The following is a 24329-nucleotide window of genomic DNA, read 5'->3' as shown; positions in this document are numbered from 1 at the left end:
GGAGATGCAGCCAGTGTTGTGTAAACCATCCTTTGGATCTTAAGAATGTCAGTCAAAGGGTACTAAGAGCTGTACCAGAGCCCCTCTTCACCCTTTAAATTTACTGACAGCCCAGGAAGTGAAGAGCTGGTAACATGTTCAGCCTGGATTGCACAATCTGCAGAATGCTGGACTGTGGCTTCAGAAGTATAATTGGTGGACCCAGAACAAATGAGTGACATGAGGTGAACTGTGTCCTTTTAGATGGTGTATCATGTGGTGGTATTGTGTTCCCCAAAATATTGTGTACTCTAATAAATTTATCTGGGGTCAGAGAACAGACAGCCACTAGATACAAAGGCTAGAAAATGGTGGCACTCACACCTTTAATCCTAGCATTCCAGAGATAGAAATCCCTCTGGATCTCTGTGAGTTCAAGGCCACATTGGAAATAGCCAAGCATGGTGACACACGCCTTTAATCCCAGAAAGCCAGCCTTTAATCCCAGGGAGTGGTGGTAGAAAACAGAAAGATATATAAGGCATGAGGACCAGAAACTAGAAGCTTTTGGTTGGTTAAGCATTTGGCTGGTTAAGCATTCAGGCTTTTGAGCAGTAATTCAGCTGAGACCCATTCCGGATGAGGACTCAGAGGCCTCCAGTCTGAGGAGACAAGACCAGCTGAGGATTGGCGAGGTGAGATAGCGGTGGCTTGTTCTGTCTCTCTGATCTACCAGCATGGACCCCAATAACTCACCTCAGGTTTGATTTTATTAATAAGAACTTTTAAGATTCCTGCTACAGTATCACACTGACAATCCATGCTAGCCAAGGTCAGCTATCTCAGGAATATCCAATTCTGGAAGCCAAAGATTAATGCCTGCCCTACACACTGCTTCATATCAGTCAAAGGTGACACACAGATACTTAGAAAAAGACTACCAAATGAGACTCTGCCCTAGCAGGTACTGAAAGTCCTAGCTTCATTCTCCCCTTCTGTGGCTGTCAATTCTCCCATTCCTCTATAGGTAGAGGGTGTCTCAGAAGTCAGCTGGTTTCCTCTGCCTCCCTGCACAAGGTGACCCAAGAGACTACTTCCTCAGACTTATTCACAGTTGCACAGGATGCAACTTGGCTTTAGAGCCTTCAGTCTTCTTTTGTCAGAGCCAGAAGAAATCTGGTACTATTCACAAGCACTCAGGGAGTGTGGGGGTGCCCAAGTCACTTCCAGGATGCTTCAGACCTTCACATTGACGGAAAATTCATGCAGGATAAAACGTGGTCATCAGATTCACCTACCCTCCCTCACATACAGCTGAGGACACCCAGGGAAGTCAGGAAGGGGACAGTCTCTGTCCTAATGCACTACCTCTAAAAGCTCTCAGGCTACACTGGAGATCTCTGTGCCACTCATACAGAAGGGATCTCAGAAACCTTAGGACTCACTGGCAGACAGCAATGCCTGGGGACTCCTGCCCTGCTAGTGGTTGTAATGTAAAGTATGAGAACCTCAAGCTTTGCCAGGCCAGTTTCCTCTCCCTATTTTTAGTACAACAATTCCTAAAGAAATGGAGTGGGGATGAAGAGCAGTGATGATAGTAAAATAGTTCCCCTGATTCCTTCCTCACTCAGAGGGAAAGCAGAATACCTCCAGCAGAGCAGGCTGTCAACTCCTGACTCTCTGCCAAACTAAACATCAGAAATCCCTAACTCTGGGTCTGCTTTTTAGAAACTCAGAGAAGGATAGGCTCCTTACTTCCCAGAGGAGCTGCTGAGCCTAACTCCTGGGAGGCCCAGGGAAAGTCCAACTCCTCCAGGAAGCTCCCTATCTCCTGCCCAGTAATCACTGTGGATTCCCCTGGAACATCTATTTTTTTGCTGTTTTACATGAGACCAAATGCCAGCTTCCTTCTGTGTGTCTCTGGTCTCCTTGTGCTCTCCATTCTATCTCTCTAGTAGCCTGCTCAGTCTTTTCTCTAACATGTCTTTGGTTGAGTCTTATAGGTACTGGACAAATGCCCTAAGGGTTATGGGTGTCTCCACAACACTGGTGACATCTCATCACCAGATGATGACAGAGCTCTCCAGGATACAAGAGATTGTCCAATGAAGGAATTGCTAATGTCACATGGTACAGTCCTCACCTCCCTGAAGCCAATGTGCCTTTTCCAGGAGATTCTCCATGGTCAAGTGGAAGGATGAGAAAGTGTCACCAGCTAGACACAAATGGAGCACTGGTTTCAACCAGATCCTAGCCCCACTCAGTGAGCTGAAATAAGATGGGGTGCAGGAAGGCTTCCGGGGCTGCTAGGCACTCCCATCCACTGTACTCTCTGAGGTTTACCGAGGCTCAGTGATTCCTTTCAGGTAGAGAATGAGCATCAGACAAGGCTGTGTCTTCTCCAGCACAGCATTAAGGTACTAAAAATGATACTAATGATTGCACCTATAATCGCCTTTATTTTCCCAATCCACAGGCACCTCCGAATAAGTAACCTGTCACTGAAGAATGAAGTTCTGGTCCTGTTTAATGAAGTTCCAAACTGAGGGAGGTTTGCAAACTCTCTCTAATCCCCGAAAGTGGTGGCAGATGGTGGCTTGCCACAGCACCAATAATTATGCTGGATTAGGATCTTCAAATCCTGGGGCACAAGATAGCAGGTGCACTCTTCTTCTTGAGTCAAAGGACTCAAGCAAATAAATATAGGCTAGAAGATTCTGCTAAAAGTACCTCTCTATGTCCCTGTACTATTGCTGTGAAGAGACACCATGACATGGCAACTCTAATAAAAGAAAGTATTTAATTGTAGGCTTGGTTACAGATTCAGAGATTTACTCCATTACCATCTTCTGCTCTCCTCCACTAAGGGAAAATCCCAGCAGAGATATCCATTTCTTCTCAGCTCAGATCCAACATGTTAATTCTTCTGCTTCACTCTGCTAAAGGGGAACCACTGCAGAAATGTACCAATCTGCTCAAGTCCTGGCAAAAAGTTGCTACTTAAGCTCCTCTCCCAAGGGGTTTCCTAGCAGAAGTATCCATTTCTTCTTCTGTTCAGTTCCCCTAAGGGAATATCCCAGAAGAGACTCTGCCCCTCACCTGTGAAAGAAGATATTCACCCAAAATCTTGAAAGAAAGACATTTATTTGGGAAGGAGGAATCAGAACAGAGGATGACTCTGCCAGGGTGGAGAAGGACAACTGATAACTGAACAGGCAGAGAGGTTTATGTAGGGATTCTTAGGGGTGGAGTTTTTCTAGGAAGAAGACTTTCTGACCAGGGATTGGTTGGTTTTCCTGCTCAGGGATTGGTTGATTTAGTTGGTCAGGGGCAGAGTTGGCTCTGGTTTCAGGGCCAAAGTGTATTTTTTTTATTGGTCTTTTTTTTTTTTCTTTTTTAGCCCTTATCCTCTAGTTTCAGGGCCAGGATGTATTTCTCTTACTGGCTCTGGTTCCAGGGCCAAAGTGTGCTTCTTTGGCTTTGGTTTCGGGGTCAGAGAATGTTAGTTTGGTTTTCGTTTCAGGGTTAAAGTGTTTCTTTCACTGGCTTGGGTTTCAGGACCAGGATGTGTTTCTTTTTCTTTTCATTTTTTTTTAAAGAAATTTTATTTTTTAATAAGAAACTTTTTCATTCATTTTACACAACAAAGTTCCCCCCTCTTCCCTCCTCCTGCCACTCCATTTTCCTCCACCCAACCCACCCTTCACTTGCTCCCACAAGAAGGCAAGGCCTCCCATGGGGAGGCACATCCAGTAGATGAAAGTCCAAGCCCTTCTTCCTGCCTCAAGGATGCACAAGGTGTCCCATCTGGAACAGGATTAGAGGGGGAAAGGAATGAAAGAGATACATGATATCATGGGGATAGAGAGAAACCTGGTGCTAGGGAAGTTGCCAGGAATCCCCAAGGATGACCACAGCTTGGACTACTAGAAATAATGGAGAGGGTACCTGAACTGAACTGGCTTACCCCAGTGATCAGACTGGTGAATACCCTAACTGTCATCACAGAGCTATTCTCCAATGACTGACAGAAGCAGACGCAAAGATCCACAGCCAAACACCAGGCAGAGTTCTAGAAATCCATTCAAAGAGAGAGAAGAGGAATTCTAGGAGCAAGTGAATCAGGATCATGTTGGGGAAACATGCAGAGACAACAAAACCAAACTAGTAGGAACTCATGAAAGTTGGATCAATGGCTGTAGAGCCTGCATGGAACTGGACTAGGCCCTCTGCATGGTGAGACAGTTGTGTAGCTTGATCTGCTTCTAGTGTGTGGGGGGCTGGTAGTAGGATCAGAATCCATCTCTTGTGCATGAGTGGGCTTTTTAAAGAAATTTTCTATTCATTTTACATGTCAATCACAGATCCTCCTCAACTCCTACCCACTGTTTCTTTCACAGGCTCTGGTTTCAGGGCCAGGGTGGGTTTCTTTGGCTGGCCCTTCTTCACTGCAGGTGGGCTTCTCTTGTGGTCTCCAAGCAACCAGTCTTGGTCCTGGCACTCCTCTCTACTGATTGGAAAGAAAAACAAGCTCATAATGTTTATGAGAAATTCTGACTGTCTCAGGATATCCCTATGAGGAGAAGCAAGGGGGCTCAGAGCAGACACACACACACACACACACACACACACACACACACACACACACACACACACACAGAGAGAGAGAGAGAGAGAGAGAGAGAGAGAGAGAGAGAGAGAGAGAGAGAGAGAATGAGTGATACTGGGAACTTTCAAGCAGCTTCTGTCTCTCCCTGGAGTGATGTGTACCTGAGACTGTCACAGCTTTAGAAAGGATGATAACCACTGCCCAGGTTGGTCTTGGTGACATGCAGATACCTGGGCTTTAGCCTAGACACTTTGGCCAGGCCAATAGTATAATAAGCCCTCTCTGCACACTGTTCAATTTATCAGTAAGATTCCAGTGAGCCAGGACCCCATGAATCCCCTCTAGGATGTATCCAAGATGGTTATGACTACATGTAAGCTAGGAGAGCATCACTGACTTATACCTAAGGCTTTTGTATCCAGAGGCCTTGGATCTGCTGGGTGACTAGGGAGGGGTTCTGCCTGCTGCAGGAAATCCAGGCTGGTCTATCAAATAAGAGGCTTCAGCTCCCCAACTGCTACCTGTTCTGGGAGACAGAACTGAGAGTACACAGGGCCAAGTCAGCCCATGTTTCTGCATACTGCTCCATCAGCTCTCTCTCCACAGTGAAGAGAGGCTGTTCTTCACGTTTATTTATATTATTGTCTTAGGGAGGCCCAAGCTTGTCTCAGACTCCTGATCATTCTGTGACTGCTTCTCTGGTGTTGGGATTAGTGGCATGTCACCACACCACCATGCCTGGTAGCTCCTCTTTATTGGATGTTCTCTTCAGTGTTACCCCTTCGTACCTGCTGACACTTTAATAACCTCCCATAATTGTCAGCTGAATGAACAAATTATGGGTAGAAAAAGAGATTGTTAACAGCTAACAATAATACAAATAGAATGCAGTAAGCGCTAAATGGTAGTGGAATGTGACACAGACAGCAGGGAATGAAGGGGGAAGGACATTGTCTCCCCTCTACTGTCACAACATTGAATGTTCTCAGTGTTTCCTCACTGAGGGTCTCTGTCCATTTACAAAACATCAGAGATGTGTGTGTCTGTTGTCATACACAGATCCAAGTCTTCTTCCTCACTGTATGAAACAAAACTTCTATAACCTCCAAAGCCTTTGTGGTCCCCTCCCTAGCATCATTCTGGCAGCCTCACCTTCTTTCATTGAACATTTGTTTAAAAATCTCAAGGAAAACATGGTTTTCCTTCATGATTTTGCCATAAATGTCTGTGTCTCTTAAAAAGACAAGGTTGAGAGCTGCCTGGTATGGAATTCTGTTCTCAAAAACTTTTATTACATTTATTCATCTGTATATTTATATATGTGTTTGCACACATGTGCAGAGCAAGGTTGTGTGTCAATGGATAAGTTATAACCATTAGTTCTCTACTCTCCCCATGTTCATACCAGGGTCATACTCAGGAGTGCTAATTCTGTGAATTCCTTGGCTCTGGGTGGTGTATAGACTGCTCACAGCTAAGAGGAATATGGATGGCAACAGAAGGACCTGGACCAATTTTGAAACATTCAGAACATGTTACCCTCATTTGAGGAGTCAGTCAGCTCCAGTTTGGCATGGACAAGCCATAGAGACTGTCTTGCATTCTCCACATGTATGGGCTCTTGGAGAAAATAAGGACACAATAAATCATGGTTAGCCATGCATCTATAGATGTGTTGGGGCATTTGGAGCGTAACAAAGGTCTTAGCAAATCTACAAATTTGAGATAAACACATTCTCTTAATCTGTTTTTCTCATGGTGTTTTGCTATTGGCCTTCTTCATTTCTATGATTTGTGTAGCCAAGGTAAAATGAGAAAAGGTCCCAAATTACTCAAATGTAATACATAGTAATATATTTATATGTGTGCATCAGTTGGCGAGATTCTAGAATAAGTGAGGAATGGGAAGACAGTTGTCTCAGCTTCAGTGGGCCAAACCTGGCATCCCCAACTACATACCATTCAGAGAACAATTTGTGGCATATGTTTATTCTTGTCATCAATAAGTTGGGTATCAGGGGTACAATTGCATGTCTCTAGACTTGTCTGCATTATCTTTACCTGCTTAGTAATTTTCCAGTCCATCACCCAAACCACAGATTTTAACATGCTACATATCTATGTTTATGGTCTCTGTGTATATATGTACTTTCCTGGAAATATTCATCCTCAAAATGAATGTTTGCCACAGTTAACTAAAGGAAAGAGATGGAGGTGGGAGGAGTTTAGAAGCTTCTAGGAAACCTCCAGTTCACTGTATGACACTCCATAGGATGTAACAGTGTTCATTTTACATCCCCATCATCCATAATGTACTAAGATTGAACTTAGCACATGTATTTGCTAGGCAAGTATTCTGTCTCTGAGTTATATTCCTGACTTGTAACTCCATTCATCTGCTACAACTACTAGATGGCAGAAAACAAGATGAACTTTAACTATCAAAATAATCTCCATAAGAATGGTCCACTGGAGTAGCTGACAGAATTTTTACAAGACTACGCATGCTTATCTGAGATAGAAGAAGTGCCCCAGTCCACATTACACACTCTGCATAGTTTAGTCTGAGAAAGGCTGATAGTAAACTGTTATCGATGAACAAATGCAAGGAGAAGAAGCCATGTAATCTATCTGGTAGCATTTATGATTAGAGCCAAGAACTATGCTGAGGATTCACATGGCATAAGGAACGGCCAAACATAGGCTCCTTACCAGTAATGGAAAGATGGACAGGAAGACACATGCCACAAGTTGGTGATTGGTAGTGTAGGATGAATGAAGTCTCAGCTGGTTCCAGTGTGTCTACAGGTTCTGTGTCAGAGTCAGTGCAGAATGAGAAAGTGACCCATGAAAGGGAGGAACTGAAATGAATCACATGCTTCTCTGTCTTTAGAGATCTTAAAATCTGTGGTTTGAGAGAAAGAGACTGGAACTTACAAGGATAATTCCTTCACACATTAAATCTCTGACCTACTGTGAGTCTCAGGTCAGATCCATTCCAGGAAAACTTCAGAAGAATAAAGCCTCATCTAAAAGAAACCTTTCCTCAATACACTGTGGCATCTGCTGTGGTAAAAGAGTAGCATCAACCATCCGTCTCCCTTTCAAGCCTTGCAGAGACACACTCTGCACCAGAGGCATGTGGCTTTGCTGGAGGTTCCATCCACCCAGGTAAATGTGAAGTTTCTACTTAACACTGCTTATCTGGTGCATCACAGTTATATCTTACCCCATCTCCATCCCCAGGCGGGTCATAAAAGTCTGCATTTCATCTGATGGGCCTACTCTGCATTGTCATCTAAATGAGAGGTGACATAACTGCTACAAATCTGACTTAAGAGATGCTGAGCGATGATCCTGAACCCAGGAGCACTCTGCTTGAATGCCTGGCATCTCAAGCAGTCTCCCCTGCCTACCTCATTGTCCTGTCCCTACAATTCTCCAGAAATATCTCTCTTCAGTTAGGTCTAATCCTGTCCAACTAATAAATACACTAGAAGGCCAGAAGGACAAAAGTCAAGTGCAGGGGCCAGAGAGATCATTCATCCTTGAAGAGGGTGTGTAGCTCTCGCAGAGGACCCGCAGAGTAGCTAACAATCTTCTGTGACTCCAGTTCCATGTAGAATCCACTGCCCTTTCTGGCTTCAGTATAAACTGATTGCTCATGGTGCACAGAAAGCAGACAAAATACCCGTACACATAAATACAAGTTAATGAATCTCAAAGAATTCCATGCAAAATGAATAGTCAAGGCAACAGCACATGAGAAAGGCCACATCTCAATACGTCTTAGAGGGTTACTGGCCCTGCATTGCCACTGTCACTAGTGGTGTATTTCAGGAAAAGAAAGGCAGACGGCTATAGGTTTCCTCATTTCTTCTATACTCTTGTAACAAATGTTCTCATTTCCTGAGATGCATTAGAAAACATAGGTGTATTTCTCAAAAATCTGATATGATCATGTCATGAACATGTGTGTATCTATTTTCCACATTTTGGAGTAGCTAGACATGTAAAGTCAGGTGTTTAACATGGATTTTTTTCCATCATGAAGTGGATATTCATGGAATAGGCCATGTGATTCAAACCCAAGACACCATCTTGGTTTGTAACCCTGACTGGCTGGGAACTCACAATGTAGACTAAGGCTCCTAGAACTTGCAGAGATCCATCTCTGCTTGATGAGTTCTAAGGTTACAGGAGTGTGACACCACACCTGACTACAAAAGCTACTTTCAGAATGAAGAGAATGTACCAGGGTTAGCTGTCCCCCATGGGAGAACTTACCCTGTTGGAGGAGGGATAGAGGGGTAGAGGGGAAGGTGGGAGGGAGAGGGAGGAGGGATAGGAGGTGGATCTGTGGTTGGTATGTAAATTGAATTAAAAAAATGAAAAGTTGGAAATTACTTTTTTATTTGCGAAATTACAGAGATTTGACTGAATAGGGGCTTAAAAGGGTGCTTAGTATATCCAGTGTATAGCCTTAGCATTATATAAACTCAAAAAAGAACAAAAGAACCAAACAGTAACAAAACAGCAAAACAAAACAAAGAACAACATAACATAAATTCATGCAAAACCAAAAACAAACCAAAACTATTTACACTAAAAAGCATTCTCATTGAGGAGATTTAGTGAAGGGTTCTACACCCTGTGGCTGGTTTGGACACAAGTTGTAAGACAATCCTGAATTTAAATAACCTCTTCAAGACAAGTGTAGTCATGCCACTTTGGGCCAAAGTTGCCAAAGTTGATCTTATGCTATGTTGGCCACTATATGATTCTGTCAGCCAACAAGTGTCTGTGTACCCATTCAAGACAAAAAGAACATGGGATGAATCTGCTATTCAAAGACATAAAAGCTCATGGTGGCATCCTTCTTAAATCATTTCTCAGAACAATTCACTTCACCATTACATGTGCATGAAATTGAGTAGCTCCAGCACTCGACTGAGTGAGAATATGATGCTTCCTTTGTGTGGTCTGCCTGGATAGCAGCATGACATCAACATAGTCTCCATTGACATATCTCCCTCCACATATGGAGGGCCAAGGACTCAGTCAGCTCACAAAAGTTTGTAGCAATAAACTTTCAAAGTAACTACCAGCAGAAACATATTCTCTCTCCATGTTGTTGTGACTCTCACGGGGAACACTTGCTGGTAGATGTCAGCTTTTTCTGCATAATTCTTGGTGGGTTTTTTTTTTTTAAAAAATAACCTTCTTGATGATCTTTTTACTCTATAACTAGTGAGTCAGCTAATACATGGATCAGATTATAGAGGGACCACATGTAGGGCAGATGATATTTGCCTCACTGGTGATTTGACAACTAGTAGTACATGTCTTGCTCTGAGGAGGCCTTGATCATAGAGTGGAGAATGTCAGGGGTTCTGGTTGACTATTGATTCCTTCAGCCGCCTCAGTTCTCAAAGGGGGCTGTGAGAGAAAAAAAGGCAATCAGATCCAACAACAGCCTTGCTGGGTTTCTAGTTAGACAAATTCAGGGCTTATTCACACATAGCAAATGAGAATCAAGGAGAAACATCCACCCCACAAATGCCATGTTGCTGGGGATGGGATGTCATGGTGACTCACTTGCTTAAGACACTTAGTGCTCCTGCTGCAGCAGCTCTGTTGGCAAGAGGCTCTCATCCTGAGCTGTGGACTGTTCCAGCTCATGTTGGAGATTTTCTGACCTAGAGGAGGAAGTCAGTAAGGGCAGAGTCCTGGTTGGGTCTGCCATGTCACCTGTAAGTCTGTGATATCAGAAGAAATCAATTGTGCTGGAGAGTCAACAATGATCTTTGACAGCAGTCATTATTTGTACCCCTAAGGAGTCAGTGTCACAGAATAGCTGGGCCTTGGATTATTTTCTGCCCTTAACAAGTATTAGATGTTGATCTGAGTACTTTATGTACTGTGCTCTATGAGAAAGAACAGGACTTTTTCCTACAGTCTAAGGACATCATTTAAACAAAAGGAGTAGCATATTAAAGTCATACATAATAGCAGAGTGGAGATACACAGACTGTTCATGATGAGTTTCTCATCGACCACCTCATTTTTTTTCCTTGTCCAATTTCTGTTTATTTCTTTCTAGGCAGAGTTACAATATGCATCTCTGACTGACATGATACATATGCTAGGATGGCTAAAAGAAGCCAGAGATTTCCTGCCTGTGCTCCCAAAGAGCTTGGATTAAAGACATGCACATTCACATACACCTGTCCTTATTCCTGATTTTAATTGATATTATTTTATTTTCTCTCCATGTTGTATAATGCTGTCACAGGTTGATATAGAAAACCTAAAATTTCAAGTTGTGTTCCTTCTGTTCTTTTTTTAGAGGGATTACATGAGTAAGCGTGGTAAAGATCTTGATGGGGAAATCTACAGAAACAACTGAACCAAGCTCAAAGGAACTCAGGATGTTTGAGGGGCCCCTGGAAGTGCGATTAGGCTCGATTCCTGGAGCATAAGCTGTCTTTTTGGATCCCATTACCTAAGGTTGAACACCTTGCTCTTGCTTGATAAAATGGGGAGGGGCTTGGTCCTGCCTCAACAGAATGTACCAGGCTTAGCTATGCCACCATGGGAGAACTTACCTTGTTGGACGAGGGGATGAAGGGTGGGAGGAGAAGTTGGGTGGAGAGTGGGAAGAGGGAAGAAAGTAGGATGTGTGGTTAGTATGAAAAATAAATAAAAATAATTTTAAAAAGACCATCTCATTTTTTTGCATAGACTTAATACAACTTTGCAAACTAGGCAGCTGAATAAGGTCATGTGAAATGATCAGGCCTCCTGCTTAGAAGGCACCTTATACCCAGATAATATGCAAGATGGAGCCTGTCATGCTAGAGCAGCATTTCTTGAGTCATGTGTCTGTGAATATTGTCACTGCATGGTCTCTGGCAATAAACAAAAATGGCTGTGTTATCCTTAGGCCTACACCTGGGAATCTACATCCTGGTACTCTAGAGGAGGCTGTTACACAACACTCTGTGAAGGTTCTGAACAATCCTCAGCAGAGACATCTGCCTGGGTTCATCCTGCCAATGACTAAACTTATGATATCCCCAGTACACTTTACATGGGAAATGCTCAAACAATGAACTCAGTCAGTGTTACATCCAATAGTGACAAGGGTGTGAATCTCATCCATACAGGTGATATTCCTGAATAAATATGTAATTTCAGATATGGTGATATACACCTTTAAATCCCATCACTTGTGAGGCATAAGCAGGTAGAGCTCTGTGAGTTCAAGGAAAGCCTGGTGAGAACACACCAGAGATATCAGAAGGGAGGGATGGGACACAAGTCTACATACACAAGGAGTATCAAACATACTGTTTGCTGGACAGAAGTTCTTATTGACAAGACCAGCATGATACTCTGAGTTCTGAGTTGGTCTACCCCTGCTTGGAGTGGGGAGTCTTGCTGATAAGCAAAAGCTAACAAAGGATCAAGAGCCCCAGCATAGGGGACCCAACTGGATCCATACCCCAACTTCAGCCTGGGTTCCTACCTCATCTGGGAGACAGTCAAATGATGCTGCAGCTTTATTGCCAAGTGCAATTGCTGTGAGACCAGCTCCCTCTGCTTCAGCAAGCTCTGGAGTCTCTCCTCCATTCTTTGCTGCTCCTGTTCATTAGAAGATTGTGTCCTTATTGGACAGTTGAGTATAGTATAGTTAATACATTTTCACAAAAGTGCAAGCATGCACCAAGGATCCCAAGAGCCTGCTGATCAGTCAATCTCTCCAAATTTCAAGCTCATGGGGACATGAGAAAGCCTGCTTCAAGTTCATAAGACAGACTGACAAAGAGAGAAACCCAGTGGTCTCCTCTAACTGTCATCCACATGCAATACACACACACACACACACACACACACACACACACACACACACACACACACACACACACACACACCCAACAGAGAGAGATAGAGAAAGGGGTGAGACAAAAACAATGAACAGGAATTTGAAAGATTTGAGGGAAGCCTGCAGGTCCTGCGGAAGCAGAAGGAGATGATCACCCAGGAAAAGTACTTGGCAGAAAAGCTGCAGCATCACTTTGAGGTCTCCCACATGAGGTAGGAACCGAGGCTGGGGGGAGCAGGTGGTGCCAAGTGGGTCCCTTATACCTGGAATCACTGTCATTTATGGGCTCCTACTCACATGCATGGCTCCCAGCTACAAGCAGGGCAAAAACACTTCAGAGTATTGATCAGGTTGAGTGTACAAACAATTCTGTCCAGGAATCAATATGTTTAATACTCAGTGTGTCTGAGGAATTGTGTCCTTTCTCCCTTCTGAGTGCTCTGCTATGGCCTGAGCAGGCTTTCCTTATACTCACAGAGATCTGCCTGCTTCTGCCTCCCCATGATGGAATCCAAATTTGTGAATCACCTGGCCTTGCTGAAATTACATTTTCACTTAGGAACATCCCCTGTAAAGAAGTGATTCCTACCTTTGAATACTGCTCTGTGCAGCCTTTTCCCACTTCCTGGGACAAGTGTTCTCTAGATTGAATAGGTTAAGGACTTTCCAGAATGAACCCAGGCAGATGCCTCAGCTGCAGGGAAGATCAGAACCTTTTCAGGGGTCAAAGAGTCAGGATGCAGATTCCCAGTTCTGGTTAAGGAAATTACAAGGTTCTGTTTGATCCCAGAGTCCATCAGGGCCAGTGTTCTCAGGCACACATCTCAGGAAATGCTGCTCTAGGATTACCGACTGATTCTGTCTTGCATGTTGGTCATGTTCAAGGTGCGTCCTGGGCATGAAGCCTGAGCTATATTCATGACCTTGTTTGAGTGTCCAGCATGCAAGGCTGCAATATGGCTATCAATAAAATGATGTGGTTTATCAGTAACTCATCATGATTAATGAGTATCACTCCTGTGCTGTTGGCTATGTTATTAATATTTTGTTAAATTTACTAAGTGATGTCCCCAGACTGTAAGAGAAAGACCCTTTCTTTCTAATACAACAGAAAAACCATTACTCAGCCAAATTCTTACAGGTGTTTAGGGCTGAGGAATGTTCTATGCCCAGCTACTCTGTGACTCTTATTCCTTGGGGGTACAAACAATGACTTAAGTCAAAAGATCCATGTTGAGCATCCAGCACAGTTGAGGTGGTGGGAGGCAGCAGTTTAACATCTGACAATGGCAGGTCCCCAGCAGGACTGTGTCCTAACTGCCTTTCCCTCCTAGGTCAGAGAAACTGATACATGAGCTGGAACAGGCCACAGCCCAGGATGAGAGCCTGCTTCAGAAGGAGCTGTTAAACCAGGAGCCACCTGCTGAGCCCAATCTCCCGGAAATTCTGGATTATTATGCACTGTCTCACTATTATTTTATTTCCTATGTGTGAATAAGCCTTGATTATGCCCAGCCTTTGACCCTGGATGGCTGCTTCTGGGCCTTGACTCCCTTTCCTTATTGACAACACCCCTTGAGAAACTGAGGAAGCCAAAGGAAGCCACAGACACCTTGAAAGCATGACTTCTTTCACCCTAGGATCAAGGCCTCCTCAGAAAAAGACACCCCAATATACCTCTGAACTTACCATGAGGCAAATACCAACTGACCTCCAGGTGATCCAGACCCAATCTGAACCATGTGTCTGTTGGCTCAGTACTCCTGAAGAAAAGAAAGCATCAAATATAAGACTGAAATACAGAAAACCCAACAAAACAGTTACTCAGAAACCTGACATCTACCAGCAAATGGCCCAGTGAGAAATACCACACCATGGAGGGAGGAGATGTTGAAATACAAAACTTACTGTGTCAGTTTACTGTCAAGTACTTTCACAAGCTGACTGAGTCCTCAGCCCTCAACTGTGTTTGAGCCACTTCCTGTAACGTTTCTATCCTTGAACTCGGTGAAAACTGACTTATAAAGCCCCAAAGAGGCATGGCTATGCTTTTCTTGAAAAGGCTGTTGCAATCATTGACTGCCTTGCTACCTACCATCTGTCCAAGGTCAGTCACAGGCTCCAGGTCTGTGCTGCTCAGTCTGCAGTGAGAGAATTCTGCATAGCTTAAATTTTTGTTTGATTATTGGTTTAAGTTCTTTATCTTAATTGTTTTGGTTATGGATTTGTTATGTTGTTGTTATTTGTTCTTGTTATTGATTTTCAAAATTTGCTAAAACTACCATTTATTACCCATTTAAAGCCCTCTTTAAAAAATATATTCTTTATGATTTAAATAAAAAGTAATTTCAAACACTTCACAAGTGGACCAGTTTGTTTTGTGGTGTGTCCTGTTATACTCCTGTAACCCTAGAACTCACCATCAGAGATGGATCTCTGCAATTTCCAGGCAGCCTGTGTTACATAATGACCTCCCAGTCAGCCAATGTGACACAGGGGATTGGTGTCTTGGGTGTGGATTGCCAGGTTTGGCCCCGGGATACACACTTTATGGTGGACTCAGTATTTATACTATATCCATGCTGTGATGCATTTAGCTACTCCTAAAATATGGTACTCTATAGGCACACTTTCATGAACTGGTCATAAGGACTGAACTATTGAGAAATGCACCTTTACTGCTCTACAGACTCTAAGGAAATGAAGCCATTCATTAAGAGAGTCTAAAAGAAATCAGGAAACCCAGAGCTATCTGCCTCTGTGTTTGTTTGTTTGTTTGTTTGTTTGTTTGTTTTTCCAATACAGCATCAGTGATAACCACACAACAGAGATAAGACCTTTCAAGTCACTTTGGAAAATAGCTTTTTGTAGATTCTGTTGCCCTTGACCATGTATTTGATTTTTTTTTTCTTTTTGGATTTATTCTTCTTTTATGTGAATGGTTGTTTTTCTTTTTGTACATCTGTGCTAGACATGACTGCAGTTCCTGAAGAGGACAGAAGAGGGCAACAGATCCCATTATAGCTGGTTGTTAGACACCATGTGAGAGAGTATCAAATGCTCTTAACCTTTGAGCTCTCTCTCCAGCTCCTGCAGTTGGCTTTTGACCTTCCAGCCCTATGGTGCTGTATTGTTGAACTGGATCACCTCTGATCAAAGAAAGAAGTCTCTGGATACGTGTAGGGACGGGTACATGAAGTAGGCAAGCTAATTGTCTGAGGCAGCCTGGTACCTATGCAGGGCTCTGGTGTCCCCACTGATCTCTGTGGGTTCAGGATCATGTTCCAGAGTTACTCATAGTCAGGGTTGGAGCAGATCTGTCACCTTTCATCTAGGATGACAATGTAGATTAGGCACATCTGATGAAATGCAGAGTTGAGGTGACCCTCCTTGGGCCTGGGTATGGGGTAAGGAATCCTTGATAGCAAGAAAGATCTTCAGCTAAGCAGTGTTGGGAGGTCAGGCACAGTGCAAGAAGGCTGCTGCAGAGGACACAAGCAGGTGGAGAGCATGACCATGCAAGCTTGGGACAGAAGAGGGACGGGACAATTGAAGCTGCCCTTGACCATGGCAGATCTCAGAGTATATTGAGGAACGGTGTAGTTGGAGGGGTTCTCTCCAGGTCCCACCATGCCCCCACAGTCCCACAACCCACTTGAAAAATAATCACTTAGAAGCTTATATTACTTATAAACTGTATGGTTGTTGCAGGCTTCTTGCTATCTAGTTTTCTTTTTCTTTTTCTTTTCTTTTCTTCTTTTTTGGTTTTTTGAGACAGGGTTTCTCTGTGTAGCTTTGTGCTTTTCCTGGATCTCCTGTAAACCAGGCTGGCCTTAAACTCACAAAGATCCATCTGCCTCTGCCTCCCAAGTGCTGGGATTAAAGGCGTGTGCCACCACTGCCTGGCTGCTATTTAGTTCTTAAATTAACCCATTTCTATTCATCTATACCTTGCCACATGGCTTGTTGCTTGCCAGTATCTTTACATGTTGTTTCTCATGGTGGTGGCTGGCAGCGACTCCTCCTCAGCCTTCCTGATCCCAGAATTCTCCTTTCTCTTTGTCCTGCCTATACTTCCTGCCTGGCTGCTGGCCAATCAGCACTTTATTTATTAACCAATCAGAGCAACACCTTCACAGCATAGAGAACATCCCACAGCAGAAGGGTTTCTTCCAGGTGACTGTTTTATAATTTTAGAGCTCCCTGGAGTAAATCCAACTTCTGAGACTGTAGATGAGTCACAAAGTTTAAGTGTGGAGGAAGTAATCCGGTGCGTCCCAAGACAGGTGCTGACAAGCTTTTACAATCTCAGCAGCCAGAGTAATGGGGAGGGGCTTTGTTTACTCTCTGTCATAGGTCACCTCCTCTGTTTTGCTGACCATATCAGAAAACAGGCCATCTATAGACACACTGGAAACTAGGTGAGACTTGGTTTAGGCCACACTACCAAGTGACTACAATACTGAGTGGGTCTCCATGGTCATCTTCTCAGTGTCTGGAAGGAGCCTGGGGCCAGGTATGCCTTAATCACTTGTGCATCCTCAGCATAGTGTTTGGCTAGTTTGGTAAATTCCACCAGATAGGTAGATTAACCTGGCTTTTTCTACTGGCATTGTGTATGTAAATAATTGCATATCAACCTTTCTCACTCTAAACTGTCATTATTTCACAGTGTAGCCTGTGGACCTTCCTTTTATCTCTCAGATAACTAAACTTTTCTAGTCCTGAAAGCATTGTCAGCCATTCTCTCGGACAGGTCTTTGAGTGCCCAAGTTGACAGCTGACAGTCTTCATCCAGCCTGCCTTTAATTGTTGAAGAAGATTAATCTAGTTTCAGACTCGGGGTGTAACTTAGTGGTCTAGTAGTTGCTTAGCATGCACAATGCCCAGGATTCAATCCTAGCTTTAGTGGCTAGAGGGGAAGAAAAGTTGAGAACCCAATTACATCCAGAGTGTATTTGACAACCAAAGGGGAGGCTCCAGAGAGGCTTTTTATTTCTCTAACCTCCTGCCACCCCATAGCTCCCTCTATGAAATGAATTTGTTGAATGTATTTTCTCTAAAGTAATCATTCATTCTTGGATGAAAAAGAATCAACTCTATATGAATAAAGTTCTGATATATACATATTGAGAACATACATACAGGTACATAGCTTCTTCAGGTCCATGGTTGAGGAGACTGGCTGGTAAGATGGCTCAGTGGGTAAAGGTACTTGATGACAAGCCTACAGTTCTGATTTCTTCCCTGGGACCCACAGGGTAGAAGGAGACAATAAACCTTCCAGAAACCGTCCTCATTTCTTCATGAATGTGTGCATGTGTACCCACACAACCACCATAACTGATTTAATAATCACTCAGAAAACAATTGTCAAAGAAGCCTGAAGATCTCTGTCAGTATTATCTTGTGTCTTGCTAGTAAACACTGGAAGGGTTGGGCTACTTTATCTACCCCTTGAAACCTGTCAGTGTGGCTGTTCTCAGGGAGACTGTGATTTGCATTATCACCATGGAGAACAGCAAGAGTTCCATGTATTACATGCTGCAGTTCCCAAGTTGAGGAAAAGCCTCTTCTCCTGGAGAGACAGCCAGCAGTTAGGGGTCACTATTGAGATAAAATCTGCACCCTTTCCTGACCACATTTCCAAATGATCAGACAGGTTTTTGTGCCAGCTCTCACACCAGGACTCAGTCTATTAGGTTTTGTTCTGTTCTCTCATCCAGTTGATTACAAATGGGCTGCATTTCCCTAAGTTGCCTTTCTCCCTGACCCAGACAGCACACAAACACTCCCAGGCTAAGTATATTCCTGATGGTCGCTGACGGCAACAAATAAGGCATAGTGTTCCCAGTTCTTGCAGACACTCAAACTTGCAGGAGCCTCCTGGTGTGTCCTTTTGACCACATAGTTCAGTGTACCATTTCTGACCTTGGCTCCTTTCCCTGTCTGCAGCTCAATATAGACACTTTGTGTCCCTGAGACAGAAGCCTGGATAGCCTCACCTGTGCCCACGTCCCTAGCTTCCCTAGGAATGGTTCCTGAGATGGGCAGCAGCTCCTGGCTCCCATGCCTGCACCATACAGTGTAGGACCTGAGGAGTGTTTGTTATTTCACAAATAGTGTCAGAACCATTCCTTCTGGACAGGAACAGGCCCTAGCCAGGTGTCCTTGCTTCATTCATACATCAGCTGCCATAGTATCACCATACTTCTACACCCAATGAACTCATGGAAATATATTAGTATTTGTCCATTGGAGGGATTTGGACATTTTTCAGTTTACTTTTGTTCCCAAGAAGCCATAGAAACCAAAAAAGCCGGCCTCAAACCATCACCTGAAAAACAGAATAAGTGAATGTGGCCATCAGAAATTTGTAACTGAGTTGAAACCTTTGTGACTCCCAATCTCCTCTAAAGGGTCTTCTACATCTCTCTGGATAATCATTTTTTATTGTTTAGTTCTGAATGTCTCTTAGAGACACTTTTCTGCATCAAACTCAGGCCAGTCCCTGTGACTTGTTGAAGCCTCACTGGAGCTTAGAGCCTACTTTAGAAGGCCTGGATGATGCACAGCTGGTCCAGGTCACCTGCACTGCCTGATGCTGTCATCCACACCCCTCTGAGATGTGAGCAGTCTGTCCTACCACCCGGAGCCAAGGAATGCACAGGACTAACACTTGTATGTCCAGACAGACACCAGCTAGTGTACGCAGAGAAGTTCATGTCAGCCAAGTCAAATTGTTGAGTGTTTAAAAAGGTAATGTGCAAAAGGAAAAAAAAACCAAAGCAAGAAATCGAAATATTGAAGTAATGTTTTCTTAAACAAAAACTATCTTCAGACTTCGCCTAGTTGATTTCCTAAGCTGTGCGTTCCTGTTGCTAAGGAGCTCAGTATGGCCATGGGTGTTTGGAGTAGACATGGAGTATGTTTTTCTTCCATGCTGACATGGTTTTATTCTCTATCCCAGGCTAGCTCCTCCCACTCCCAGAGTCACCCCCACTGTTTTTCTTCCATGCTGGCATGGTTTTATTCTCTAGCCCAGGCTATCTCTTCAACTCCTTCTTCCTCAGTCTTCCCAGTGCAAAGATATTAAGACTGTACCAACCACACCTAGTTCCAAATCAACAATTTCTGACCTGATACTTTTTTTATAACCAAGGGACAGGTTTCATGGGGCAGAAAGATTGCCTAAGACCAAAGCAAACCAATTCCACAATGCAAGAAGGCTCTATCATCAACTGAGATTTGTAGTTTAAGGCTGCATTATCTCTGCATTGACCAGGCTGACCTTCAGAGCATCAGTGATGTGAAAATGAACTTTTCTTCATTTGCTCCTGCTAAATGAGCTTTCCTCAGTCATAACAAAGGATCCAGGCCATTAAGTAATGATGACTCAGGCTTTCCACTCCCATGAGATCCAGAGAGAGAGCCACAGAGTTACGTGTGTGTGTGTGTGTGTGTGTGTGTGTGTGTGTGTGTGTGTGTGTGTACAGCTACTACCCTGCATAGCTCTCTGAAAAGAAGACCCAGGAACACAAATCACATGATAGCAAGGAGCAGTGGAATGGAGCAGAGACCGACATCAGGCCATTCTGATTGTGACCTACTTGAAATGAAAGTTGTGTCCTGTCAGGAGCATGACAAGTGTCCTAGTGGATGATGGCACAGATATGTTCCTATGGGCTTTGGGTGCAGGTCAGTAAGTGACATTCTGTGCATGAGCTCGCATGGGTCAGTGTGATGATAGAAAGGAGCACATCACAGACTGAGAAGTCACCCCCCAACTATTTCCTGGTACCCCCAGCCCTTCTGCAACCTCCCACTCCCAGGGTCACCCCCACTGAACATGGTGTGTTGATCCAAACCCTGGCTGCCATTCTCTCAATTCTGTGACTTTCAGATCATGCTGCTGCATCCGGGCCCTGGCTCCTGTAGACAGGCTCTGCTCAACAGCAGGCTTCATCCAGGTGAAGAGCAAGGTCCTGCAGACCCTGATGGGGGGTTCTTCTAGCTTCCAAGCCCTTCCTCTGGGGCCTCCTTCTCTTATGCATGGAGGTCAGAAGATGTGCCCTGAGCAGGAGACCCAGGATGCTCATCCTGGCAGAGCACATGACTGTCATCCTTCTTGCTATGTCTCTGAGCTGTGACCTAGAGAAGTTCTCTTACAATGGAACTTGTCAAATGGCTGGACATCTTAGGAGCCTTGGATTCCACAATCATTGTGAGGACTCAAGTCCCAGCTACCTTTTCCCCAGGTGAGAGGAATGTTAATCCTGTCCTTCCCTTATCTGCCTGATGTGTTAGGGAAAGATGCTAATGTGATTCCATTGTGGAGTCATGGTGATCATCAAGAACACTGTACTTTATTATATTTTATTTTATTTTCCTTTTTTGCCAGTAATGTTTAGTTTTCCTGCAGTGACAATCCAACCTGTAATAAATGTCATCATGAAGCCCACAAATATGTTTCGATCTGAGAAACCAATATAGAGGTTGACAGGTTTGCACTCCCAACATCAGTGGAGGAATGTTCCTCTTGCTCTATATCCTTGCTAGCATGAGCTGGCACTTAGATTAATAGATTTTATTATTCACATATACATTTTTCTATTTCTTTATTCTTCTCTTATATAATACATCCTGACCACAGCATTACCCCCCTCTCCTCCTCCCAGTCAAACCCTCCCCTACCTTCTTTCCCACATCCACTGCTCCTATCTTTCCCTTCTGAAGAAAGCAGGCCTCCCAGGGATGTAGTGGGTAGCTGTTCCTGTTTTGACCTTGAAGCACTGCCCCTAGTGCGGTAACAGGTAACGGCCACACCTGCCTATGACCTGCTCCTGGGGCATGGCTGAGATAGAAGCCCTTTAGAACTGAGATGCATATGTGCTGGCACTCTTGGCTCTTTGTGATCCTAAATGCTAGATTGCAGACCAAGTCAGAGTTCTCCAGAGAACCGCACTGGACTGCACCTCACCTCTCCCAGGTCCTGTAACCAACGCCTTAATTGATTGTAAGTTACTGAAACAAACCTCTTTTAACTACCAGATTAACTACATGGAATTGCCTCATTAATTGCCACTATACAGAAATATCAATCCAACACTGAATAACAAGATGCAATAAGACTACGCACAAACCCTCATATCAAGACTGGATGAGGCAACCCAGTAGAAGTAAAAGGATCCTAAGAGCAAGCAAATGTGTCAGAGACACCCCCATTCCCACTCTTAGAAGTCCCACAACATCACCAATCCAATAACCATAGCATATCTGTGGAGGACTGTGGGAGCCTGTTCTCGGGTTCCTCGTGCTTTACCCAGCAGGTCTGAATAGAGGATGATCAGGACCACGGGCCTGAGTGCAGGTGTCTGAGATGGTCTGCACTTGGCTGTGCTGGGGGAGGAGGTCTTTTGCTCCACCCCTTGGCGTCTCTATAAAAACCCTGGGCCAGAGACAGTCAGGGCCCATGGGAATAAGTTCCAGGCCCTCTCGAGGCTATCCTTTATTTTCTATCTGTTTATCTCCGCAAGATTCTCTGCAATAAATCCTTCTATCTAATATTTCCTGCTGCTCACACTCAAGAAAACTCTGGGAAGCTGTGGGGTTGGTAGGTAAACGCTCCACAGAGGACCTAGTGCAGACCCATGCATGCTCCCTGAGTATGCTTCAGTCTCTGTGAGCCCCTGTGAGCTCTGCTTAGTTGATTCTGTGGGCCATGTTCATAAGCTGTCCTCCACCCCTCTAGCTCCTACAATCCTTCCTCCCCTTCTTCTGTTCTTAGTAATGTTTGTCTGAGGTTCAAGTGCTGGAGGAAGACACTCTGGTGATGATTGGGCTAGGCACTGATCCATGGGTATAGCAGAATATCATTAGGTATGGTTTGATTTACTTTGTGGGTGGATTGGAATAGGAGGGATATGGTAGGGGGAGGAGTAGAGGGAAAGAGTACAAGGAGAGATGTATGAAATAGGAGTTCCTATAGGGGCCTAGCATCGAAACCTACTGCAGTGGAACTTATGAGGGTGACCCTAATGAGGAGTCCTGGTAATGAACCATCCATCCTCTATAACCAGGAAAGGCTTCTGGTAGTAGGACTTGGACACTATCCCAGCCACAAAGACTTTGACCCATCCTTTTCTACCCATAAGAAGTGTTGGGGTTATGGTGGCTTGAAGCTTGCATGTGTAGCCAACCAATGACAGGTCTAACTTGAGGCCCAAATCAAACACAAAAACCAAACTGAAAAAAAAAAAGTCAATGAAAGATTCACATGCTTTTTGCAAAACTATTTTCATAACATATAATTTCCTCTTGGGGGCCAGAGATATGGCATGGTCATTAAAAGCGTTTGCTGTTCTTCCAAAGGACCCCCAGTTCAGCTCCTAGCACCCATGTCAGGTATCTCACAACCACCTGTAACTCTATTTCCATAGAACCAGATACCCTCTTTTGGCCTCAACACACATAAACACACACACACACACACACACACACACACACACACACACATGCAAAAATAAAGGAAAGAAAAAAGGAATCCCATTGCTCCAAATTGATTACTTTGGTCCTGAAGGCATCCTTACATTTCTTTCTCCTTTCCTTTTCTTTTACCTTCCTCAACCTCCCAACTTACTCCATTTGTTTGCTTGCCTGTGTGTCTTGGTGCTGATTGAGTCCAAGGGCTTGTGTGTACTAAACATCCAGTTTCCCCTGATCTGCACCTCAGCCCTTTATGAACTGGGTTTAACTTCACAGACACGTATTGTTGGTTACACTGCAGCACTCGTGGCTGGCTGCTGCCCATGCCGGCAGAGGAGAGTGCTGATCGGAAGAATCACAACACACAGTTACCTTTCTAGAGCTTTATTGGAAGAGGGAGGGAGGGAGGGAGGGAGGGAGGGAGGGAGGGAGAGACAGAGAGACAGAGAGACAGAGAGACAGAGAGACCATGTGGAGGGAAGACAATGGAGAATGGAAGAAGAGAGTGTGGAAAGGAAGAGAATGCACAGAGGGCACACCTGCTTTTTAGGCTGGGATGCCGACAACAGGCTGGTGACATAATTAAGGACAGAATCCTTACATCCCAGACTTTTGCTTATTATTAAAAAAAAAAAAGCAGGTAGATGGAAATAGGGGCGTTGTTCATCTCAAAAACTGCTTCCAGCTGACTTTTGGACATCAGTTGGATCTGGGGGGATGGAGAAGGGAAGTCTTCTGAGGTAGACAGGTGTTGTGGGATGTTGTCTGTCATCTGTTTGTTCTGGAGACATGTATCCCTCTTGGCTGTGCCTGGGAACTTTCTATTTGACAAGATGATGGTGACACAGAAAAAAACTTAGAGAAAAGAATCATTATTATTTTATGTTGGTAGATCCGGCCTGTCCAGATGGATTTTGAAGCATGTAAAGCTTTATCAGAGAGAGATTGTTTTAAAGTACCTGTTTCCTTTACTAGTTCAGTATCCAGGAGACAGATGATTGTTAAAATAATCTCACAGTAATAGATGTTTATACTGAAGTCTTTTTTTGTAGCACCCAGGCGCTTTTGGGTCTGTGGGTGTAAATACCTTTTAGCTCTTACAGATTTTTACATGATGATCTCTGAACTCCGGTTCTGTGGTAGTTCTGTATCATTGGCTAAACAGTGAATTAGAACAAGGAACTGGGAAGAGAAAAGCTTGTGGTGCATGAGAACTTATATTTTTGGAATTAGGGACAAGGCAAAGATCAGGGCCCTGTCTGTATGCACAAGAGAAACACAGGCAGTAACTCTAAAGGTGCAGTTAAATCTGGTGAGGTGTACCTGACAATAAAGGAGAGTGACATCCCAAAACTCCCAGGACTGAGT

At 44.1% G+C, this 24329-nt stretch overlaps 1 long non-coding RNA gene across 7 annotated transcripts in view; it reads left to right on the top strand.

Annotated features, from left to right (window-relative positions):
• Positions 1-24329, top strand: part of LOC143267306 (uncharacterized) — a 230488-nt gene that overhangs the window by 41699 nt on the left and 164460 nt on the right. For 5 of the 7 annotated variants that reach the window (XR_013042294.1, XR_013042292.1, XR_013042297.1 and 2 more), the window contains one exon: positions 2456-3578. This is a non-coding gene — a long non-coding RNA (uncharacterized LOC143267306). Of the gene's footprint in view, positions 1-1982; positions 2110-2455; positions 3579-24329 lie in introns of those variants that run through there. The other 2 variants (XR_013042298.1, XR_013042293.1) reach the window with 2 other exon arrangements.

The sequence above is a fragment of the Peromyscus maniculatus genome, chromosome 9 (assembly GCF_049852395.1).
Source record: "Peromyscus maniculatus bairdii isolate BWxNUB_F1_BW_parent chromosome 9, HU_Pman_BW_mat_3.1, whole genome shotgun sequence".
In the NCBI taxonomy this organism is placed as follows: Eukaryota; Metazoa; Chordata; class Mammalia; order Rodentia; family Cricetidae; genus Peromyscus; species Peromyscus maniculatus.
Note: the sequence above shows the minus strand (reverse complement) of the source record. Positions and strands in the feature narration are given on the sequence as shown.